This window comes from Brachyhypopomus gauderio, unplaced genomic scaffold (assembly GCF_052324685.1).
Source record: "Brachyhypopomus gauderio isolate BG-103 unplaced genomic scaffold, BGAUD_0.2 sc45, whole genome shotgun sequence".
NCBI classification, from domain to species: domain Eukaryota; kingdom Metazoa; phylum Chordata; class Actinopteri; order Gymnotiformes; family Hypopomidae; genus Brachyhypopomus; species Brachyhypopomus gauderio.
In genome coordinates this window covers 2898382-2917398 of record NW_027506871.1, presented here as the reverse complement: position 1 = coordinate 2917398, position 19017 = coordinate 2898382, and the positions used below count along the sequence as shown (strand labels likewise).

Below are 19017 nucleotides of genomic sequence, written 5' to 3'. Positions count from 1 at the left end.
TAAAGTGCCCAGTAAGTATGACTTGACCAAGCAGATAGTTAGGAAGCCTGCCCCATACCGACACAGAAAAGGAAGTAGGGCAAAATGGAGGGTGGGGCAAAACCTGACAGGGTGGGGTGGGATGGGTAATATGGTGGGTGGGGCTCCAGGTCAAGGGGTGGGAATTCTATTAAAGGTATGGGACGGGACTGAAGAAAACTCCAGTCTACAACACAAAACTCTGCAATGGACAAAAGTCCTTACATGTTCCACCCTCTACAACCCCTGCTGCATGTTGTTTTGCCAGCTCTGGCAAGCATGGTTCAATTGTTCATGGACCGATCCCTAGCTCCAGAGAGAGGTGTCCGGATATATTCCTGATTTCAATATTTAAACCACAGCTGAAACATAGGCTCTTTGCGTAGTGCTATTGGATTGTATATTCCTGCTGACAATCACACTGCTTTACCTATATCCCTAGTGCCTTATCTTGATTCACTCGGTCGCAAGTGGTACTTCTACCCTATGCTGTTTCTGCCAATCGACCTTGACCACGAGACAAGCCAGCAGATTTGAGAATAAAAACAGTACCGGCTCGAATCTCGGTCGGCAGAAGGTCAACGCCGCAGGATTGCCGTGCCATTTATCCAAAATGTGGAGCGCTTCACGGATTTGCGTGTCATCCTTTCGCAGGGGCCATGCTAATCTTCTCTGTATCGATCCAATTTTAGTATATGTGCTGCCGTAGCAAACACAGTAGACGATATGCAGGGGCGTGCTTATAACTCCTTGTGCCAGGAAAAGGGCTCTGCAAAAGGGCAGGTCTGAGAAATTCCTCTGGTATCACTATGATCCCTCAGAGATCAAGAAGGACACGCCCCTTAGGCATGGACCTAAATAACTCCACCCCCCAAGCCCAAGCCCAAGACCAAGACCAAGCCCAAGCCTTTTTGATGTTTATACCTCAAAATGTAACCCTACAAGCTAAAACAGCCAAGAGAGTCAGTTACAAAGTTAAAACACACACGCACATTGTCAGATACCTAAAGTGCCCAGTAAGTATGACTTGACCAAGCAGATAGTTAGGAAGCCTGCCCCATACCGACACAGAAAAGGAAGTAGGGCAAAATGGAGGGCGGGGCAAAACCTGACAGGGTGGGGTGGGATGGGTAATATGGTGGGTGGGGCTCCAGGTCAAGGGGTGGGAATTCTATTAAAGGTATGGGACGGGACTGAAGAAAACTCCAGTCTACAACACAAAACTCTGCAATGGACAAGTCCTTACATGTTCCACCCTCTACAACCCCTGCTGCATGTTGTTTTGCCAGCTCTGGCAAGCATGGTTCAATTGTTCATGGACCGATCCCTAGCTCCAGAGAGAGGTGTCCTGATATATTCCTGATTTCAATATTTAAACCACAGCTGAAACATAGGCTCTTTGCGTAGTGCTATTGGATAGTATATTCCTGCTGACAATCACACTGCTTTACCTATATCCCTAGTGCCTTATCTTGATTCACTCGGTCGCAAGTGGTATTTCTACCCTATGCTGTTTCTGCCAATCGACCTTGACCACGAGACAAGCCAGCAGATTTGAGAATAAAAACAGTACCGGCTCGAATCTCGGTCGGCAGAAGGTCAACGCTGCAGGATTGCCGTGCCATTTATCCAAAATGTGGAGCGCTTCACGGATTTGCGTGTCATCCTTTCGCAGGGGCCATGCTAATCTTCTCTGTATCGATCCAATTTTAGTATATGTGCTGCCGTAGCAAGCACAGTAGACGATATGCAGGGGCGTGCTTATAACTCCTTGTGCCAGGAAAAGGGCTCTGCAAAAGGGCATGTCTGAGAAATTCCTCTGGTATCACTATGATCCCTCAGAGATCAAGAAGGACACGCTCCTTAGGCATGGACCTAAATAACTCCACCCCCCAAGCCCAAGCCCAAGACCAAGACCAAGCCCAAGCCTTTTTGATGTTTATACCTCAAAATGTAACCCTACAAGCTAAAACAGCCAAGAGAGTCAGTTACAAAGTTAAAACACACACGCACATTGTCAGATACCTAAAGTGCCCAGTAAGTATGACTTGACCAAGCAGATAGTTAGGAAGCCTGCCCCATACCGACACAGAAAAGGAAGTAGGGCAAAATGGAGGGCGGGGCAAAACCTGACAGGGTGGGGTGGGATGGGTAATATGGTGGGTGGGGCTCCAGGTCAAGGGGTGGGAATTCTATTAAAGGTATGGGACGGGACTGAAGAAAACTCCAGTCTACAACACAAAACTCTGCAATGGACAAAAGTCCTTACATGTTCCACCCTCTACAACCCCTGCTGCATGTTGTTTTGCCAGCTCTGGCAAGCATGGTTCAATTGTTCATGGACCGATCCCTAGCTCCAGAGAGAGGTGTCCGGATATATTCCTGATTTCAATATTTAAACCACAGCTGAAACATAGGCTCTTTGCGTAGTGCTATTGGATTGTATATTCCTGCTGACAATCACACTGCTTTACCTATATCCCTAGTGCCTTATCTTGATTCACTCGGTCGCAAGTGGTATTTCTACCCTATGCTGTTTCTGCCAATCGACCTTGACCACGAGACAAGCCAGCAGATTTGAGAATAAAAACAGTACCGGCTCGAATCTCGGTCGGCAGAAGGTCAAAGCCGCAGGATTGCCGTGCCATTTCTCCAGGTTCTTCAAAATGTGGAGCGCTTCACGGATTTGCGTGTCATCCTTTCGCAGGGGCCATGCTAATCTTCTCTGTATCGATCCAATTTTAGTATATGTGCTGCCGTAGCAAGCACAGTAGACGATATGCAGGGGCGTGCTTATAACTCCTTGTGCCAGGAAAAGGGCTCTGCAAAAGGGCAGGTCTGAGAAATTCCTCTGGTATCATTATGATCCCTCAGAGATCAAGAAGGACACGCCCCTTAGGCATGGACCTAAATAACTCCATCCCCCAAGCCCAAGCCCAAGACCAAGACCAAGCCCAAGCCTTTTTGATGTTTATACCTCAAAATGTAACCCTACAAGCTAAAACAGCCAAGAGAGTCAGTTACAAAGTTAAAACACACACGCACATTGTCAGATACCTAAAGTGCCCAGTAAGTATGACTTGACCAAGCAGATAGTTAGGAAGCCTGCCCCATACCAACACAGAAAAGGAAGTAGGGCAAAATGGAGGGCGGGGCAAAACCTGACAGGGTGGGGTGGGATGGGTAATATGGTGGGTGGGGCTCCAGGTCAAGGGGTGGGAATTCTATTAAAGGTATGGGACGGGACTGAAGAAAACTCCAGTCTACAACACAAAACTCTGCAATGGACAAAAGTCCTTACATGTTCCACCCTCTACAGCCCCTGCTGCATGTTGTTTTGCCAGCTCTGGCAAGCATGGTTCAATTGTTCATGGACCGATCCCTAGCTCCAGAGAGAGGTGTCCTGATATTTTCCTGATTTCAATAGTTAAACCACAGCTGAAACATAGGCTCTTTGCGTAGTGCTATTGGATAGTATATTCCTGCTGACAATCACACTGCTTTACCTATATCCCTAGTGCCTTATCTTGATTCACTCGGTCGCAAGTGGTATTTCTACCCTATGCTGTTTCTGCCAATCGACCTTGACCACGAGACAAGCCAGCAGATTTGAGAATAAAAACAGTACCGGCTCGAATCTCGGTCGGCAGAAGGTCAACGCCGCAGGATTGCTGTGCCATTTCTCCAGGTTCTTCAAAATGTGGAGCGCTTCACGGATTTGCGTGTCATCCTTTCGCAGGGGCCATGCTAATCTTCTCTGTATCGATCCAATTTTAGTATATGTGCTGCCGTAGCAAGCACAGTAGACGATATGCAGGGGCGTGCTTATAACTCCTTGTGCCAGGAAAAGGGCTCTGCAAAAGGGCAGGTCTGAGAAATTCCTCTGGTATCACTATGATCCCTCAGAGATCAAGAAGGACACGCCCCTTAGGCATGGACCTAAATAACTCCACCCCCCAAGCCCAAGCCCAAGACCAAGCCCAAGCCTTTTTGATGTTTATACCTCAAAATGTAACCCTACAAGCTAAAACAGCCAAGAGAGTCAGTTACAAAGTTAAAACACACACGCACATTGTCAGATACCTAAAGTGCCCAGTAAGTATGACTTGACCAAGCAGATAGTTAGGAAGCCTGCCCCATACCGACACAGAAAAGGAAGTAGGGCAAAATGGAGGGCGGGGCAAAACCTGACAGGGTGGGGTGGGATGGGTAATATGGTGGGTGGGGCTCCAGGTCAAGGGGTGGGAATTCTATTAAAGGTATGGGACGGGACTGAAGAAAACTCCAGTCTACAACACAAAACTCTGCAATGGACAAAAGTCCTTACATGTTCCACCCTCTACAGCCCCTGCTGCATGTTGTTTTGCCAGCTCTGGCAAGCATGGTTCAATTGTTCATGGACCGATCCCTAGCTCCAGAGAGAGGTGTCCTGATATATTCCTGATTTCAATAGTTAAACCACAGCTGAAACATAGGCTCTTTGCGTAGTGCTATTGGATAGTATATTCCTGCTGACAATCACACTGCTTTACCTATATCCCTAGTGCCTTATCTTGATTCACTCGGTCGCAAGTGGTATTTCTACCCTATGCTGTTTCTGCCAATCGACCTTGACCACGAGACAAGCCAGCAGATTTGAGAATAAAAACAGTACCGGCTCGAATCTCGGTCGGCAGAAGGTCAACGCCGCAGGATTGCTGTGCCATTTCTCCAGGTTCTTCAAAATGTGGAGCGCTTCACGGATTTGCGTGTCATCCTTTCGCAGGGGCCATGCTAATCTTCTCTGTATCGATCCAATTTTAGTATATGTGCTGCCGTAGCAAGCACAGTAGACGATATGCAGGGGCGTGCTTATAACTCCTTGTGCCAGGAAAAGGGCTCTGCAAAAGGGCAGGTCTGAGAAATTCCTCTGGTATCACTATGATCCCTCAGAGATCAAGAAGGACACGCCCCTTAGGCATGGACCTAAATAACTCCACCCCCCAAGCCCAAGACCAAGACCAAGCCCAAGCCTTTTTGATGTTTATACCTCAAAATGTAACCCTACAAGCTAAAACAGCCAAGAGAGTCAGTTACAAAGTTAAAACACACACGCACATTGTCAGATACCTAAAGTGCCCAGTAAGTATGACTTGACCAAGCAGATAGTTAGGAAGCCTGCCCCATACCGACACAGAAAAGGAAGTAGGGCAAAATGGAGGGCGGGGCAAAACCAGACAGGGTGGGGTGGGATGGGTAATATGGTGGGTGGGGCTCCAGGTCAAGGGGTGGGAATTCTATTAAAGGTATGGGACGGGACTGAAGAAAACTCCAGTCTACAACACAAAACTCTGCAATGGACAAAAGTCCTTACATGTTCCACCCTCTACAACCCCTGCTGCATGTTGTTTTGCCAGCTCTGGCAAGCATGGTTCAATTGTTCATGGACCGATCCCTAGCTCCAGAGAGAGGTGTCCTGATATATTCCTGATTTCAATATTTAAACCACAGCTGAAACATAGGCTCTTTGCGTAGTGCTATTGGATAGTATATTCCTGCTGACAATCACACTGCTTTACCTATATCCCTAGTGCCTTATCTTGATTCACTCGGTCGCAAGTGGTATTTCTACCCTATGCTGTTTCTGCCAATCGACCTTGACCACGAGACAAGCCAGCAGATTTGAGAATAAAAACAGTACCGGCTCGAATCTCGGTCGGCAGAAGGTCAAAGCCGCAGGATTGCCGTGCCATTTCTCCAGGTTCTTCAAAATGTGGAGCGCTTCACGGATTTGCGTGTCATCCTTTCGCAGGGGCCATGCTAATCTTCTCTGTATCGATCCAATTTTAGTATATGTGCTGCCGTAGCAAGCACAGTAGACGATATGCAGGGGCGTGCTTATAACTCCTTGTGCCAGGAAAAGGGCTCTGCAAAAGGGCAGGTCTGAGAAATTCCTCTGGTATCATTATGATCCCTCAGAGATCAAGAAGGACACGCCCCTTAGGCATGGACCTAAATAACTCCATCCCCCAAGCCCAAGCCCAAGACCAAGACCAAGCCCAAGCCTTTTTGATGTTTATACCTCAAAATGTAACCCTACAAGCTAAAACAGCCAAGAGAGTCAGTTACAAAGTTAAAACACACACGCACATTGTCAGATACCTAAAGTGCCCAGTAAGTATGACTTGACCAAGCAGATAGTTAGGAAGCCTGCCCCATACCAACACAGAAAAGGAAGTAGGGCAAAATGGAGGGCGGGGCAAAACCTGACAGGGTGGGGTGGGATGGGTAATATGGTGGGTGGGGCTCCAGGTCAAGGGGTGGGAATTCTATTAAAGGTATGGGACGGGACTGAAGAAAACTCCAGTCTACAACACAAAACTCTGCAATGGACAAAAGTCCTTACATGTTCCACCCTCTACAGCCCCTGCTGCATGTTGTTTTGCCAGCTCTGGCAAGCATGGTTCAATTGTTCATGGACCGATCCCTAGCTCCAGAGAGAGGTGTCCTGATATTTTCCTGATTTCAATAGTTAAACCACAGCTGAAACATAGGCTCTTTGCGTAGTGCTATTGGATAGTATATTCCTGCTGACAATCACACTGCTTTACCTATATCCCTAGTGCCTTATCTTGATTCACTCGGTCGCAAGTGGTATTTCTACCCTATGCTGTTTCTGCCAATCGACCTTGACCACGAGACAAGCCAGCAGATTTGAGAATAAAAACAGTACCGGCTCGAATCTCGGTCGGCAGAAGGTCAACGCCGCAGGATTGCTGTGCCATTTCTCCAGGTTCTTCAAAATGTGGAGCGCTTCACGGATTTGCGTGTCATCCTTTCGCAGGGGCCATGCTAATCTTCTCTGTATCGATCCAATTTTAGTATATGTGCTGCCGTAGCAAGCACAGTAGACGATATGCAGGGGCGTGCTTATAACTCCTTGTGCCAGGAAAAGGGCTCTGCAAAAGGGCAGGTCTGAGAAATTCCTCTGGTATCACTATGATCCCTCAGAGATCAAGAAGGACACGCCCCTTAGGCATGGACCTAAATAACTCCACCCCCCAAGCCCAAGCCCAAGACCAAGCCCAAGCCTTTTTGATGTTTATACCTCAAAATGTAACCCTACAAGCTAAAACAGCCAAGAGAGTCAGTTACAAAGTTAAAACACACACGCACATTGTCAGATACCTAAAGTGCCCAGTAAGTATGACTTGACCAAGCAGATAGTTAGGAAGCCTGCCCCATACCGACACAGAAAAGGAAGTAGGGCAAAATGGAGGGCGGGGCAAAACCTGACAGGGTGGGGTGGGATGGGTAATATGGTGGGTGGGGCTCCAGGTCAAGGGGTGGGAATTCTATTAAAGGTATGGGACGGGACTGAAGAAAACTCCAGTCTACAACACAAAACTCTGCAATGGACAAAAGTCCTTACATGTTCCACCCTCTACAGCCCCTGCTGCATGTTGTTTTGCCAGCTCTGGCAAGCATGGTTCAATTGTTCATGGACCGATCCCTAGCTCCAGAGAGAGGTGTCCTGATATATTCCTGATTTCAATAGTTAAACCACAGCTGAAACATAGGCTCTTTGCGTAGTGCTATTGGATAGTATATTCCTGCTGACAATCACACTGCTTTACCTATATCCCTAGTGCCTTATCTTGATTCACTCGGTCGCAAGTGGTATTTCTACCCTATGCTGTTTCTGCCAATCGACCTTGACCACGAGACAAGCCAGCAGATTTGAGAATAAAAACAGTACCGGCTCGAATCTCGGTCGGCAGAAGGTCAACGCCGCAGGATTGCTGTGCCATTTCTCCAGGTTCTTCAAAATGTGGAGCGCTTCACGGATTTGCGTGTCATCCTTTCGCAGGGGCCATGCTAATCTTCTCTGTATCGATCCAATTTTAGTATATGTGCTGCCGTAGCAAGCACAGTAGACGATATGCAGGGGCGTGCTTATAACTCCTTGTGCCAGGAAAAGGGCTCTGCAAAAGGGCAGGTCTGAGAAATTCCTCTGGTATCACTATGATCCCTCAGAGATCAAGAAGGACACGCCCCTTAGGCATGGACCTAAATAACTCCACCCCCCAAGCCCAAGACCAAGACCAAGCCCAAGCCTTTTTGATGTTTATACCTCAAAATGTAACCCTACAAGCTAAAACAGCCAAGAGAGTCAGTTACAAAGTTAAAACACACACGCACATTGTCAGATACCTAAAGTGCCCAGTAAGTATGACTTGACCAAGCAGATAGTTAGGAAGCCTGCCCCATACCGACACAGAAAAGGAAGTAGGGCAAAATGGAGGGCGGGGCAAAACCAGACAGGGTGGGGTGGGATGGGTAATATGGTGGGTGGGGCTCCAGGTCAAGGGGTGGGAATTCTATTAAAGGTATGGGACGGGACTGAAGAAAACTCCAGTCTACAACACAAAACTCTGCAATGGACAAAAGTCCTTACATGTTCCACCCTCTACAACCCCTGCTGCATGTTGTTTTGCCAGCTCTGGCAAGCATGGTTCAATTGTTCATGGACCGATCCCTAGCTCCAGAGAGAGGTGTCCTGATATATTCCTGATTTCAATATTTAAACCACAGCTGAAACATAGGCTCTTTGCGTAGTGCTATTGGATAGTATATTCCTGCTGACAATCACACTGCTTTACCTATATCCCTAGTGCCTTATCTTGATTCACTCGGTCGCAAGTGGTATTTCTACCCTATGCTGTTTCTGCCAATCGACCTTGACCACGAGACAAGCCAGCAGATTTGAGAATAAAAACAGTACCGGCTCGAATCTCGGTCGGCAGAAGGTCAAAGCCGCAGGATTGCCGTGCCATTTCTCCAGGTTCTTCAAAATGTGGAGCGCTTCACGGATTTGCGTGTCATCCTTTCGCAGGGGCCATGCTAATCTTCTCTGTATCGATCCAATTTTAGTATATGTGCTGCCGTAGCAAGCACAGTAGACGATATGCAGGGGCGTGCTTATAACTCCTTGTGCCAGGAAAAGGGCTCTGCAAAAGGGCAGGTCTGAGAAATTCCTCTGGTATCATTATGATCCCTCAGAGATCAAGAAGGACACGCCCCTTAGGCATGGACCTAAATAACTCCATCCCCCAAGCCCAAGCCCAAGACCAAGACCAAGCCCAAGCCTTTTTGATGTTTATACCTCAAAATGTAACCCTACAAGCTAAAACAGCCAAGAGAGTCAGTTACAAAGTTAAAACACACACGCACATTGTCAGATACCTAAAGTGCCCAGTAAGTATGACTTGACCAAGCAGATAGTTAGGAAGCCTGCCCCATACCAACACAGAAAAGGAAGTAGGGCAAAATGGAGGGCGGGGCAAAACCTGACAGGGTGGGGTGGGATGGGTAATATGGTGGGTGGGGCTCCAGGTCAAGGGGTGGGAATTCTATTAAAGGTATGGGACGGGACTGAAGAAAACTCCAGTCTACAACACAAAACTCTGCAATGGACAAAAGTCCTTACATGTTCCACCCTCTACAGCCCCTGCTGCATGTTGTTTTGCCAGCTCTGGCAAGCATGGTTCAATTGTTCATGGACCGATCCCTAGCTCCAGAGAGAGGTGTCCTGATATTTTCCTGATTTCAATAGTTAAACCACAGCTGAAACATAGGCTCTTTGCGTAGTGCTATTGGATAGTATATTCCTGCTGACAATCACACTGCTTTACCTATATCCCTAGTGCCTTATCTTGATTCACTCGGTCGCAAGTGGTATTTCTACCCTATGCTGTTTCTGCCAATCGACCTTGACCACGAGACAAGCCAGCAGATTTGAGAATAAAAACAGTACCGGCTCGAATCTCGGTCGGCAGAAGGTCAACGCCGCAGGATTGCTGTGCCATTTCTCCAGGTTCTTCAAAATGTGGAGCGCTTCACGGATTTGCGTGTCATCCTTTCGCAGGGGCCATGCTAATCTTCTCTGTATCGATCCAATTTTAGTATATGTGCTGCCGTAGCAAGCACAGTAGACGATATGCAGGGGCGTGCTTATAACTCCTTGTGCCAGGAAAAGGGCTCTGCAAAAGGGCAGGTCTGAGAAATTCCTCTGGTATCACTATGATCCCTCAGAGATCAAGAAGGACACGCCCCTTAGGCATGGACCTAAATAACTCCACCCCCCAAGCCCAAGCCCAAGACCAAGCCCAAGCCTTTTTGATGTTTATACCTCAAAATGTAACCCTACAAGCTAAAACAGCCAAGAGAGTCAGTTACAAAGTTAAAACACACACGCACATTGTCAGATACCTAAAGTGCCCAGTAAGTATGACTTGACCAAGCAGATAGTTAGGAAGCCTGCCCCATACCGACACAGAAAAGGAAGTAGGGCAAAATGGAGGGCGGGGCAAAACCTGACAGGGTGGGGTGGGATGGGTAATATGGTGGGTGGGGCTCCAGGTCAAGGGGTGGGAATTCTATTAAAGGTATGGGACGGGACTGAAGAAAACTCCAGTCTACAACACAAAACTCTGCAATGGACAAAAGTCCTTACATGTTCCACCCTCTACAGCCCCTGCTGCATGTTGTTTTGCCAGCTCTGGCAAGCATGGTTCAATTGTTCATGGACCGATCCCTAGCTCCAGAGAGAGGTGTCCTGATATATTCCTGATTTCAATAGTTAAACCACAGCTGAAACATAGGCTCTTTGCGTAGTGCTATTGGATAGTATATTCCTGCTGACAATCACACTGCTTTACCTATATCCCTAGTGCCTTATCTTGATTCACTCGGTCGCAAGTGGTATTTCTACCCTATGCTGTTTCTGCCAATCGACCTTGACCACGAGACAAGCCAGCAGATTTGAGAATAAAAACAGTACCGGCTCGAATCTCGGTCGGCAGAAGGTCAACGCCGCAGGATTGCTGTGCCATTTCTCCAGGTTCTTCAAAATGTGGAGCGCTTCACGGATTTGCGTGTCATCCTTTCGCAGGGGCCATGCTAATCTTCTCTGTATCGATCCAATTTTAGTATATGTGCTGCCGTAGCAAGCACAGTAGACGATATGCAGGGGCGTGCTTATAACTCCTTGTGCCAGGAAAAGGGCTCTGCAAAAGGGCAGGTCTGAGAAATTCCTCTGGTATCACTATGATCCCTCAGAGATCAAGAAGGACACGCCCCTTAGGCATGGACCTAAATAACTCCACCCCCCAAGCCCAAGACCAAGACCAAGCCCAAGCCTTTTTGATGTTTATACCTCAAAATGTAACCCTACAAGCTAAAACAGCCAAGAGAGTCAGTTACAAAGTTAAAACACACACGCACATTGTCAGATACCTAAAGTGCCCAGTAAGTATGACTTGACCAAGCAGATAGTTAGGAAGCCTGCCCCATACCGACACAGAAAAGGAAGTAGGGCAAAATGGAGGGCGGGGCAAAACCAGACAGGGTGGGGTGGGATGGGTAATATGGTGGGTGGGGCTCCAGGTCAAGGGGTGGGAATTCTATTAAAGGTATGGGACGGGACTGAAGAAAACTCCAGTCTACAACACAAAACTCTGCAATGGACAAAAGTCCTTACATGTTCCACCCTCTACAACCCCTGCTGCATGTTGTTTTGCCAGCTCTGGCAAGCATGGTTCAATTGTTCATGGACCGATCCCTAGCTCCAGAGAGAGGTGTCCTGATATATTCCTGATTTCAATATTTAAACCACAGCTGAAACATAGGCTCTTTGCGTAGTGCTATTGGATAGTATATTCCTGCTGACAATCACACTGCTTTACCTATATCCCTAGTGCCTTATCTTGATTCACTCGGTCGCAAGTGGTATTTCTACCCTATGCTGTTTCTGCCAATCGACCTTGACCACGAGACAAGCCAGCAGATTTGAGAATAAAAACAGTACCGGCTCGAATCTCGGTCGGCAGAAGGTCAAAGCCGCAGGATTGCCGTGCCATTTCTCCAGGTTCTTCAAAATGTGGAGCGCTTCACGGATTTGCGTGTCATCCTTTCGCAGGGGCCATGCTAATCTTCTCTGTATCGATCCAATTTTAGTATATGTGCTGCCGTAGCAAGCACAGTAGACGATATGCAGGGGCGTGCTTATAACTCCTTGTGCCAGGAAAAGGGCTCTGCAAAAGGGCAGGTCTGAGAAATTCCTCTGGTATCATTATGATCCCTCAGAGATCAAGAAGGACACGCCCCTTAGGCATGGACCTAAATAACTCCATCCCCCAAGCCCAAGCCCAAGACCAAGACCAAGCCCAAGCCTTTTTGATGTTTATACCTCAAAATGTAACCCTACAAGCTAAAACAGCCAAGAGAGTCAGTTACAAAGTTAAAACACACACGCACATTGTCAGATACCTAAAGTGCCCAGTAAGTATGACTTGACCAAGCAGATAGTTAGGAAGCCTGCCCCATACCAACACAGAAAAGGAAGTAGGGCAAAATGGAGGGCGGGGCAAAACCTGACAGGGTGGGGTGGGATGGGTAATATGGTGGGTGGGGCTCCAGGTCAAGGGGTGGGAATTCTATTAAAGGTATGGGACGGGACTGAAGAAAACTCCAGTCTACAACACAAAACTCTGCAATGGACAAAAGTCCTTACATGTTCCACCCTCTACAGCCCCTGCTGCATGTTGTTTTGCCAGCTCTGGCAAGCATGGTTCAATTGTTCATGGACCGATCCCTAGCTCCAGAGAGAGGTGTCCTGATATTTTCCTGATTTCAATAGTTAAACCACAGCTGAAACATAGGCTCTTTGCGTAGTGCTATTGGATAGTATATTCCTGCTGACAATCACACTGCTTTACCTATATCCCTAGTGCCTTATCTTGATTCACTCGGTCGCAAGTGGTATTTCTACCCTATGCTGTTTCTGCCAATCGACCTTGACCACGAGACAAGCCAGCAGATTTGAGAATAAAAACAGTACCGGCTCGAATCTCGGTCGGCAGAAGGTCAACGCTGCAGGATTGCCGTGCCATTTATCCAAAATATGGAGCGCTTCACGGATTTGCGTGTCATCCTTTCGCAGGGGCCATGCTAATCTTCTCTGTATCGATCCAATTTTAGTATATGTGCTGCCGTAGCAAGCACAGTAGACGATATGCAGGGGCGTGCTTATAACTCCTTGTGCCAGGAAAAGGGCTCTGCAAAAGGGCAGGTCTGAGAAATTCCTCTGGTATCACTATGATCCCTCAGAGATCAAGAAGGACACGCCCCTTAGGCATGGACCTAAATAACTCCACCCCCCAAGCCCAAGACCAAGACCAAGCCCAAGCCTTTTTGATGTTTATACCTCAAAATGTAACCCTACAAGCTAAAACAGCCAAGAGAGTCAGTTACAAAGTTAAAACACACACGCACATTGTCAGATACCTAAAGTGCCCAGTAAGTATGACTTGACCAAGCAGATAGTTAGGAAGCCTGCCCCATACCGACACAGAAAAGGAAGTAGGGCAAAATGGAGGGCGGGGCAAAACCAGACAGGGTGGGGTGGGATGGGTAATATGGTGGGTGGGGCTCCAGGTCAAGGGGTGGGAATTCTATTAAAGGTATGGGACGGGACTGAAGAAAACTCCAGTCTACAACACAAAACTCTGCAATGGACAAAAGTCCTTACATGTTCCACCCTCTACAACCCCTGCTGCATGTTGTTTTGCCAGCTCTGGCAAGCATGGTTCAATTGTTCATGGACCGATCCCTAGCTCCAGAGAGAGGTGTCCTGATATATTCCTGATTTCAATATTTAAACCACAGCTGAAACATAGGCTCTTTGCGTAGTGCTATTGGATAGTATATTCCTGCTGACAATCACACTGCTTTACCTATATCCCTAGTGCCTTATCTTGATTCACTCGGTCGCAAGTGGTATTTCTACCCTATGCTGTTTCTGCCAATCGACCTTGACCACGAGACAAGCCAGCAGATTTGAGAATAAAAACAGTACCGGCTCGAATCTCGGTCGGCAGAAGGTCAAAGCCGCAGGATTGCCGTGCCATTTCTCCAGGTTCTTCAAAATGTGGAGCGCTTCACGGATTTGCGTGTCATCCTTTCGCAGGGGCCATGCTAATCTTCTCTGTATCGATCCAATTTTAGTATATGTGCTGCCGTAGCAAGCACAGTAGACGATATGCAGGGGCGTGCTTATAACTCCTTGTGCCAGGAAAAGGGCTCTGCAAAAGGGCAGGTCTGAGAAATTCCTCTGGTATCATTATGATCCCTCAGAGATCAAGAAGGACACGCCCCTTAGGCATGGACCTAAATAACTCCATCCCCCAAGCCCAAGCCCAAGACCAAGACCAAGCCCAAGCCTTTTTGATGTTTATACCTCAAAATGTAACCCTACAAGCTAAAACAGCCAAGAGAGTCAGTTACAAAGTTAAAACACACACGCACATTGTCAGATACCTAAAGTGCCCAGTAAGTATGACTTGACCAAGCAGATAGTTAGGAAGCCTGCCCCATACCAACACAGAAAAGGAAGTAGGGCAAAATGGAGGGCGGGGCAAAACCTGACAGGGTGGGGTGGGATGGGTAATATGGTGGGTGGGGCTCCAGGTCAAGGGGTGGGAATTCTATTAAAGGTATGGGACGGGACTGAAGAAAACTCCAGTCTACAACACAAAACTCTGCAATGGACAAAAGTCCTTACATGTTCCACCCTCTACAGCCCCTGCTGCATGTTGTTTTGCCAGCTCTGGCAAGCATGGTTCAATTGTTCATGGACCGATCCCTAGCTCCAGAGAGAGGTGTCCTGATATTTTCCTGATTTCAATAGTTAAACCACAGCTGAAACATAGGCTCTTTGCGTAGTGCTATTGGATAGTATATTCCTGCTGACAATCACACTGCTTTACCTATATCCCTAGTGCCTTATCTTGATTCACTCGGTCGCAAGTGGTATTTCTACCCTATGCTGTTTCTGCCAATCGACCTTGACCACGAGACAAGCCAGCAGATTTGAGAATAAAAACAGTACCGGCTCGAATCTCGGTCGGCAGAAGGTCAACGCTGCAGGATTGCCGTGCCATTTATCCAAAATATGGAGCGCTTCACGGATTTGCGTGTCATCCTTTCGCAGGGGCCATGCTAATCTTCTCTGTATCGATCCAATTTTAGTATATGTGCTGCCGTAGCAAGCACAGTAGACGATATGCAGGGGCGTGCTTATAACTCCTTGTGCCAGGAAAAGGGCTCTGCAAAAGGGCAGGTCTGAGAAATTCCTCTGGTATCACTATGATCCCTCAGAGATCAAGAAGGACACGCTCCTTAGGCATGGACCTAAATAACTCCACCCCCCAAGCCCAAGCCCAAGACCAAGACCAAGCCCAAGCCTTTTTGATGTTTATACCTCAAAATGTAACCCTACAAGCTAAAACAGCCGAGAGAGTCAGTTACAAAGTTAAAACACACACACACATTGTCAGATACCTAAAGTGCCCAGTAAGTATGACTTGACCAAGCAGATAGTTAGGAAGCCTGCCCCATACCGACACAGAAAAGGAAGTAGGGCAAAATGGAGGGTGGGGCAAAACCTGACAGGGTGGGGTGGGATGGGTAATATGGTGGGTGGGGCTCCAGGTCAAGGGGTGGGAATTCTATTAAAGGTATGGGACGGGACTGAAGAAAACTCCAGTCTACAACACAAAACTCTGCAATGGACAAAAGTCCTTACATGTTCCACCCTCTACAACCCCTGCTGCATGTTGTTTTGCCAGCTCTGGCAAGCATGGTTCAATTGTTCATGGACCGATCCCTAGCTCCAGAGAGAGGTGTCCGGATATATTCCTGATTTCAATATTTAAACCACAGCTGAAACATAGGCTCTTTGCGTAGTGCTATTGGATTGTATATTCCTGCTGACAATCACACTGCTTTACCTATATCCCTAGTGCCTTATCTTGATTCACTCGGTCGCAAGTGGTACTTCTACCCTATGCTGTTTCTGCCAATCGACCTTGACCACGAGACAAGCCAGCAGATTTGAGAATAAAAACAGTACCGGCTCGAATCTCGGTCGGCAGAAGGTCAACGCCGCAGGATTGCCGTGCCATTTATCCAAAATGTGGAGCGCTTCACGGATTTGCGTGTCATCCTTTCGCAGGGGCCATGCTAATCTTCTCTGTATCGATCCAATTTTAGTATATGTGCTGCCGTAGCAAACACAGTAGACGATATGCAGGGGCGTGCTTATAACTCCTTGTGCCAGGAAAAGGGCTCTGCAAAAGGGCAGGTCTGAGAAATTCCTCTGGTATCACTATGATCCCTCAGAGATCAAGAAGGACACGCCCCTTAGGCATGGACCTAAATAACTCCACCCCCCAAGCCCAAGCCCAAGACCAAGACCAAGCCCAAGCCTTTTTGATGTTTATACCTCAAAATGTAACCCTACAAGCTAAAACAGCCAAGAGAGTCAGTTACAAAGTTAAAACACACACGCACATTGTCAGATACCTAAAGTGCCCAGTAAGTATGACTTGACCAAGCAGATAGTTAGGAAGCCTGCCCCATACCGACACAGAAAAGGAAGTAGGGCAAAATGGAGGGCGGGGCAAAACCTGACAGGGTGGGGTGGGATGGGTAATATGGTGGGTGGGGCTCCAGGTCAAGGGGTGGGAATTCTATTAAAGGTATGGGACGGGACTGAAGAAAACTCCAGTCTACAACACAAAACTCTGCAATGGACAAGTCCTTACATGTTCCACCCTCTACAACCCCTGCTGCATGTTGTTTTGCCAGCTCTGGCAAGCATGGTTCAATTGTTCATGGACCGATCCCTAGCTCCAGAGAGAGGTGTCCTGATATATTCCTGATTTCAATATTTAAACCACAGCTGAAACATAGGCTCTTTGCGTAGTGCTATTGGATAGTATATTCCTGCTGACAATCACACTGCTTTACCTATATCCCTAGTGCCTTATCTTGATTCACTCGGTCGCAAGTGGTATTTCTACCCTATGCTGTTTCTGCCAATCGACCTTGACCACGAGACAAGCCAGCAGATTTGAGAATAAAAACAGTACCGGCTCGAATCTCGGTCGGCAGAAGGTCAACGCTGCAGGATTGCCGTGCCATTTATCCAAAATGTGGAGCGCTTCACGGATTTGCGTGTCATCCTTTCGCAGGGGCCATGCTAATCTTCTCTGTATCGATCCAATTTTAGTATATGTGCTGCCGTAGCAAGCACAGTAGACGATATGCAGGGGCGTGCTTATAACTCCTTGTGCCAGGAAAAGGGCTCTGCAAAAGGGCAGGTCTGAGAAATTCCTCTGGTATCACTATGATCCCTCAGAGATCAAGAAGGACACGCTCCTTAGGCATGGACCTAAATAACTCCACCCCCCAAGCCCAAGCCCAAGACCAAGACCAAGCCCAAGCCTTTTTGATGTTTATACCTCAAAATGTAACCCTACAAGCTAAAACAGCCAAGAGAGTCAGTTACAAAGTTAAAACACACACGCACATTGTCAGATACCTAAAGTGCCCAGTAAGTATGACTTGACCAAGCAGATAGTTAGGAAGCCTGCCCCATACCGACACAGAAAAGGAAGTAGGGCAAAATGGAGGGCGGGGCAAAACCTGACAGGGTGGGGTGGGATGGGTAATATGGTGGGTGGGGCTCCAGGTCAAGGGGTGGGAATTCTATTAAAGGTATGGGACGGGACTGAAGAAAACTCCAGTCTACAACACAAAACTCTGCAATGGACAAAAGTCCTTACATGTTCCACCCTCTACAACCCCTGCTGCATGTTGTTTTGCCAGCTCTGGCAAGCATGGTTCAATTGTTCATGGACCGATCCCTAGCTCCAGAGAGAGGTGTCCGGATATATTCCTGATTTCAATATTTAAACCACAGCTGAAACATAGGCTCTTTGCGTAGTGCTATTGGATTGTATATTCCTGCTGACAATCACACTGCTTTACCTATATCCCTAGTGCCTTATCTTGATTCACTCGGTCGCAAGTGGTATTTCTACCCTATGCTGTTTCTGCCAATCGACCTTGACCACGAGACAAGCCAGCAGATTTGAGAATAAAAACAGTACCGGCTCGAATCTCGGTCGGCAGAAGGTCAACGCCGCAGGATTGCCGTGCCATTTATCCAAAATGTGGAGCGCTTCACGGATTTGCGTGTCATCCTTTCGCAGGGGCCATGCTAATCTTCTCTGTATCGATCCAATTTTAGTATATGTGCTGCCGTAGCAAGCACAGTAGACGATATGCAGGGGCGTGCTTATAACTCCTTGTGCCAGGAAAAGGGCTCTGCAAAAGGGCAGGTCTGAGAAATTCCTCTGGTATCACTATGATCCCTCAGAGATCAAGAAGGACACGCCCCTTAGGCATGGACCTAAATAACTCCACCCCCCAAGCCCAAGACCAAGACCAAGCCCAAGCCTTTTTGATGTTTATACCTCAAAATGTAACCCTACAAGCTAAAACAGCCAAGAGAGTCAGTTACAAAGTTAAAACACACACGCACATTGTCAGATACCTAAAGTGCCCAGTAAGTATGACTTGACCAAGCAGATAGTTAGGAAGCCTGCCCCATACCGACACAGAAAAGGAAGTAGGGCAAAATGGAGGGCGGGGCAAAACCTGACAGGGTGGGGTGGGATGGGTAATATGGTGGGTGGGGCTCCAGGTCAAGGGGTGGGAATTCTATTAAAGGTATGGGACGGGACTGAAGAAAACTCCAGTCTACAACACAAAACTCTGCAATGGACAAAAGTCCTTACATGTTCCACCCTCTACAACCCCTGCTGCATGTTGTTTTGCCAGCTCTGGCAAGCATGGTTCAATTGTTCATGGACCGATCCCTAGCTCCAGAGAGAGGTGTCCTGATATATTCCTGATTTCAATATTTAAACCACAGCTGAAACATAGGCTCTTTGCGTAGTGCTATTGGATAGTATATTCCTGCTGACAATCACACTGCTTTACCTATATCCCTAGTGCCTTATCTTGATTCACTCGGTCGCAAGTGGTATTTCTACCCTATGCTGTTTCTGCCAATCGACCTTGACCACGAGACAAGCCAGCAGATTTGAG

The 19017-nt window shown here is 47.5% G+C and overlaps 18 non-coding genes across 18 annotated transcripts; all 18 read right to left on the bottom strand.

The window, feature by feature from the left end:
* Window positions 1–627: 627 nt before the first annotated feature.
* Window positions 628–734, bottom strand: LOC143486955 (U6 spliceosomal RNA). The gene has a single exon (XR_013123823.1). It is a non-coding gene; the product is annotated as a U6 spliceosomal RNA (small nuclear RNA).
* A 914-nt stretch (window positions 735–1648) lies between these two features.
* On the bottom strand, window positions 1649–1755 carry LOC143486994 (U6 spliceosomal RNA). The gene has a single exon (XR_013123858.1). It is a non-coding gene; the product is annotated as a U6 spliceosomal RNA (small nuclear RNA).
* A 925-nt stretch (window positions 1756–2680) lies between these two features.
* Window positions 2681–2787, bottom strand: LOC143486993 (U6 spliceosomal RNA). Its single transcript, XR_013123857.1, has one exon. It is a non-coding gene; the product is annotated as a U6 spliceosomal RNA (small nuclear RNA).
* Window positions 2788–3712: 925 nt separating this feature from the next.
* On the bottom strand, window positions 3713–3819 carry LOC143486992 (U6 spliceosomal RNA). The gene has a single exon (XR_013123856.1). It is a non-coding gene; the product is annotated as a U6 spliceosomal RNA (small nuclear RNA).
* A 919-nt stretch (window positions 3820–4738) lies between these two features.
* LOC143486991 (U6 spliceosomal RNA) lies at window positions 4739–4845 on the bottom strand. The gene has a single exon (XR_013123855.1). It is a non-coding gene; the product is annotated as a U6 spliceosomal RNA (small nuclear RNA).
* A 919-nt stretch (window positions 4846–5764) lies between these two features.
* LOC143486990 (U6 spliceosomal RNA) lies at window positions 5765–5871 on the bottom strand. Its single transcript, XR_013123854.1, has one exon. It is a non-coding gene; the product is annotated as a U6 spliceosomal RNA (small nuclear RNA).
* Window positions 5872–6796: 925 nt separating this feature from the next.
* On the bottom strand, window positions 6797–6903 carry LOC143486989 (U6 spliceosomal RNA). Its single transcript, XR_013123853.1, has one exon. It is a non-coding gene; the product is annotated as a U6 spliceosomal RNA (small nuclear RNA).
* A 919-nt stretch (window positions 6904–7822) lies between these two features.
* Window positions 7823–7929, bottom strand: LOC143486988 (U6 spliceosomal RNA). Its single transcript, XR_013123852.1, has one exon. It is a non-coding gene; the product is annotated as a U6 spliceosomal RNA (small nuclear RNA).
* Window positions 7930–8848: 919 nt separating this feature from the next.
* On the bottom strand, window positions 8849–8955 carry LOC143486987 (U6 spliceosomal RNA). The gene has a single exon (XR_013123851.1). It is a non-coding gene; the product is annotated as a U6 spliceosomal RNA (small nuclear RNA).
* Window positions 8956–9880: 925 nt separating this feature from the next.
* LOC143486985 (U6 spliceosomal RNA) lies at window positions 9881–9987 on the bottom strand. Its single transcript, XR_013123850.1, has one exon. It is a non-coding gene; the product is annotated as a U6 spliceosomal RNA (small nuclear RNA).
* Window positions 9988–10906: 919 nt separating this feature from the next.
* Window positions 10907–11013, bottom strand: LOC143486983 (U6 spliceosomal RNA). Its single transcript, XR_013123848.1, has one exon. It is a non-coding gene; the product is annotated as a U6 spliceosomal RNA (small nuclear RNA).
* A 919-nt stretch (window positions 11014–11932) lies between these two features.
* On the bottom strand, window positions 11933–12039 carry LOC143486982 (U6 spliceosomal RNA). The gene has a single exon (XR_013123847.1). It is a non-coding gene; the product is annotated as a U6 spliceosomal RNA (small nuclear RNA).
* Window positions 12040–12955: 916 nt separating this feature from the next.
* Window positions 12956–13062, bottom strand: LOC143486973 (U6 spliceosomal RNA). The gene has a single exon (XR_013123838.1). It is a non-coding gene; the product is annotated as a U6 spliceosomal RNA (small nuclear RNA).
* Window positions 13063–13981: 919 nt separating this feature from the next.
* On the bottom strand, window positions 13982–14088 carry LOC143486981 (U6 spliceosomal RNA). Its single transcript, XR_013123846.1, has one exon. It is a non-coding gene; the product is annotated as a U6 spliceosomal RNA (small nuclear RNA).
* Window positions 14089–15004: 916 nt separating this feature from the next.
* On the bottom strand, window positions 15005–15111 carry LOC143486942 (U6 spliceosomal RNA). The gene has a single exon (XR_013123809.1). It is a non-coding gene; the product is annotated as a U6 spliceosomal RNA (small nuclear RNA).
* A 916-nt stretch (window positions 15112–16027) lies between these two features.
* Window positions 16028–16134, bottom strand: LOC143486954 (U6 spliceosomal RNA). The gene has a single exon (XR_013123822.1). It is a non-coding gene; the product is annotated as a U6 spliceosomal RNA (small nuclear RNA).
* A 914-nt stretch (window positions 16135–17048) lies between these two features.
* LOC143486980 (U6 spliceosomal RNA) lies at window positions 17049–17155 on the bottom strand. Its single transcript, XR_013123845.1, has one exon. It is a non-coding gene; the product is annotated as a U6 spliceosomal RNA (small nuclear RNA).
* Window positions 17156–18071: 916 nt separating this feature from the next.
* LOC143486979 (U6 spliceosomal RNA) lies at window positions 18072–18178 on the bottom strand. Its single transcript, XR_013123844.1, has one exon. It is a non-coding gene; the product is annotated as a U6 spliceosomal RNA (small nuclear RNA).
* Window positions 18179–19017: the final 839 nt, after the last annotated feature.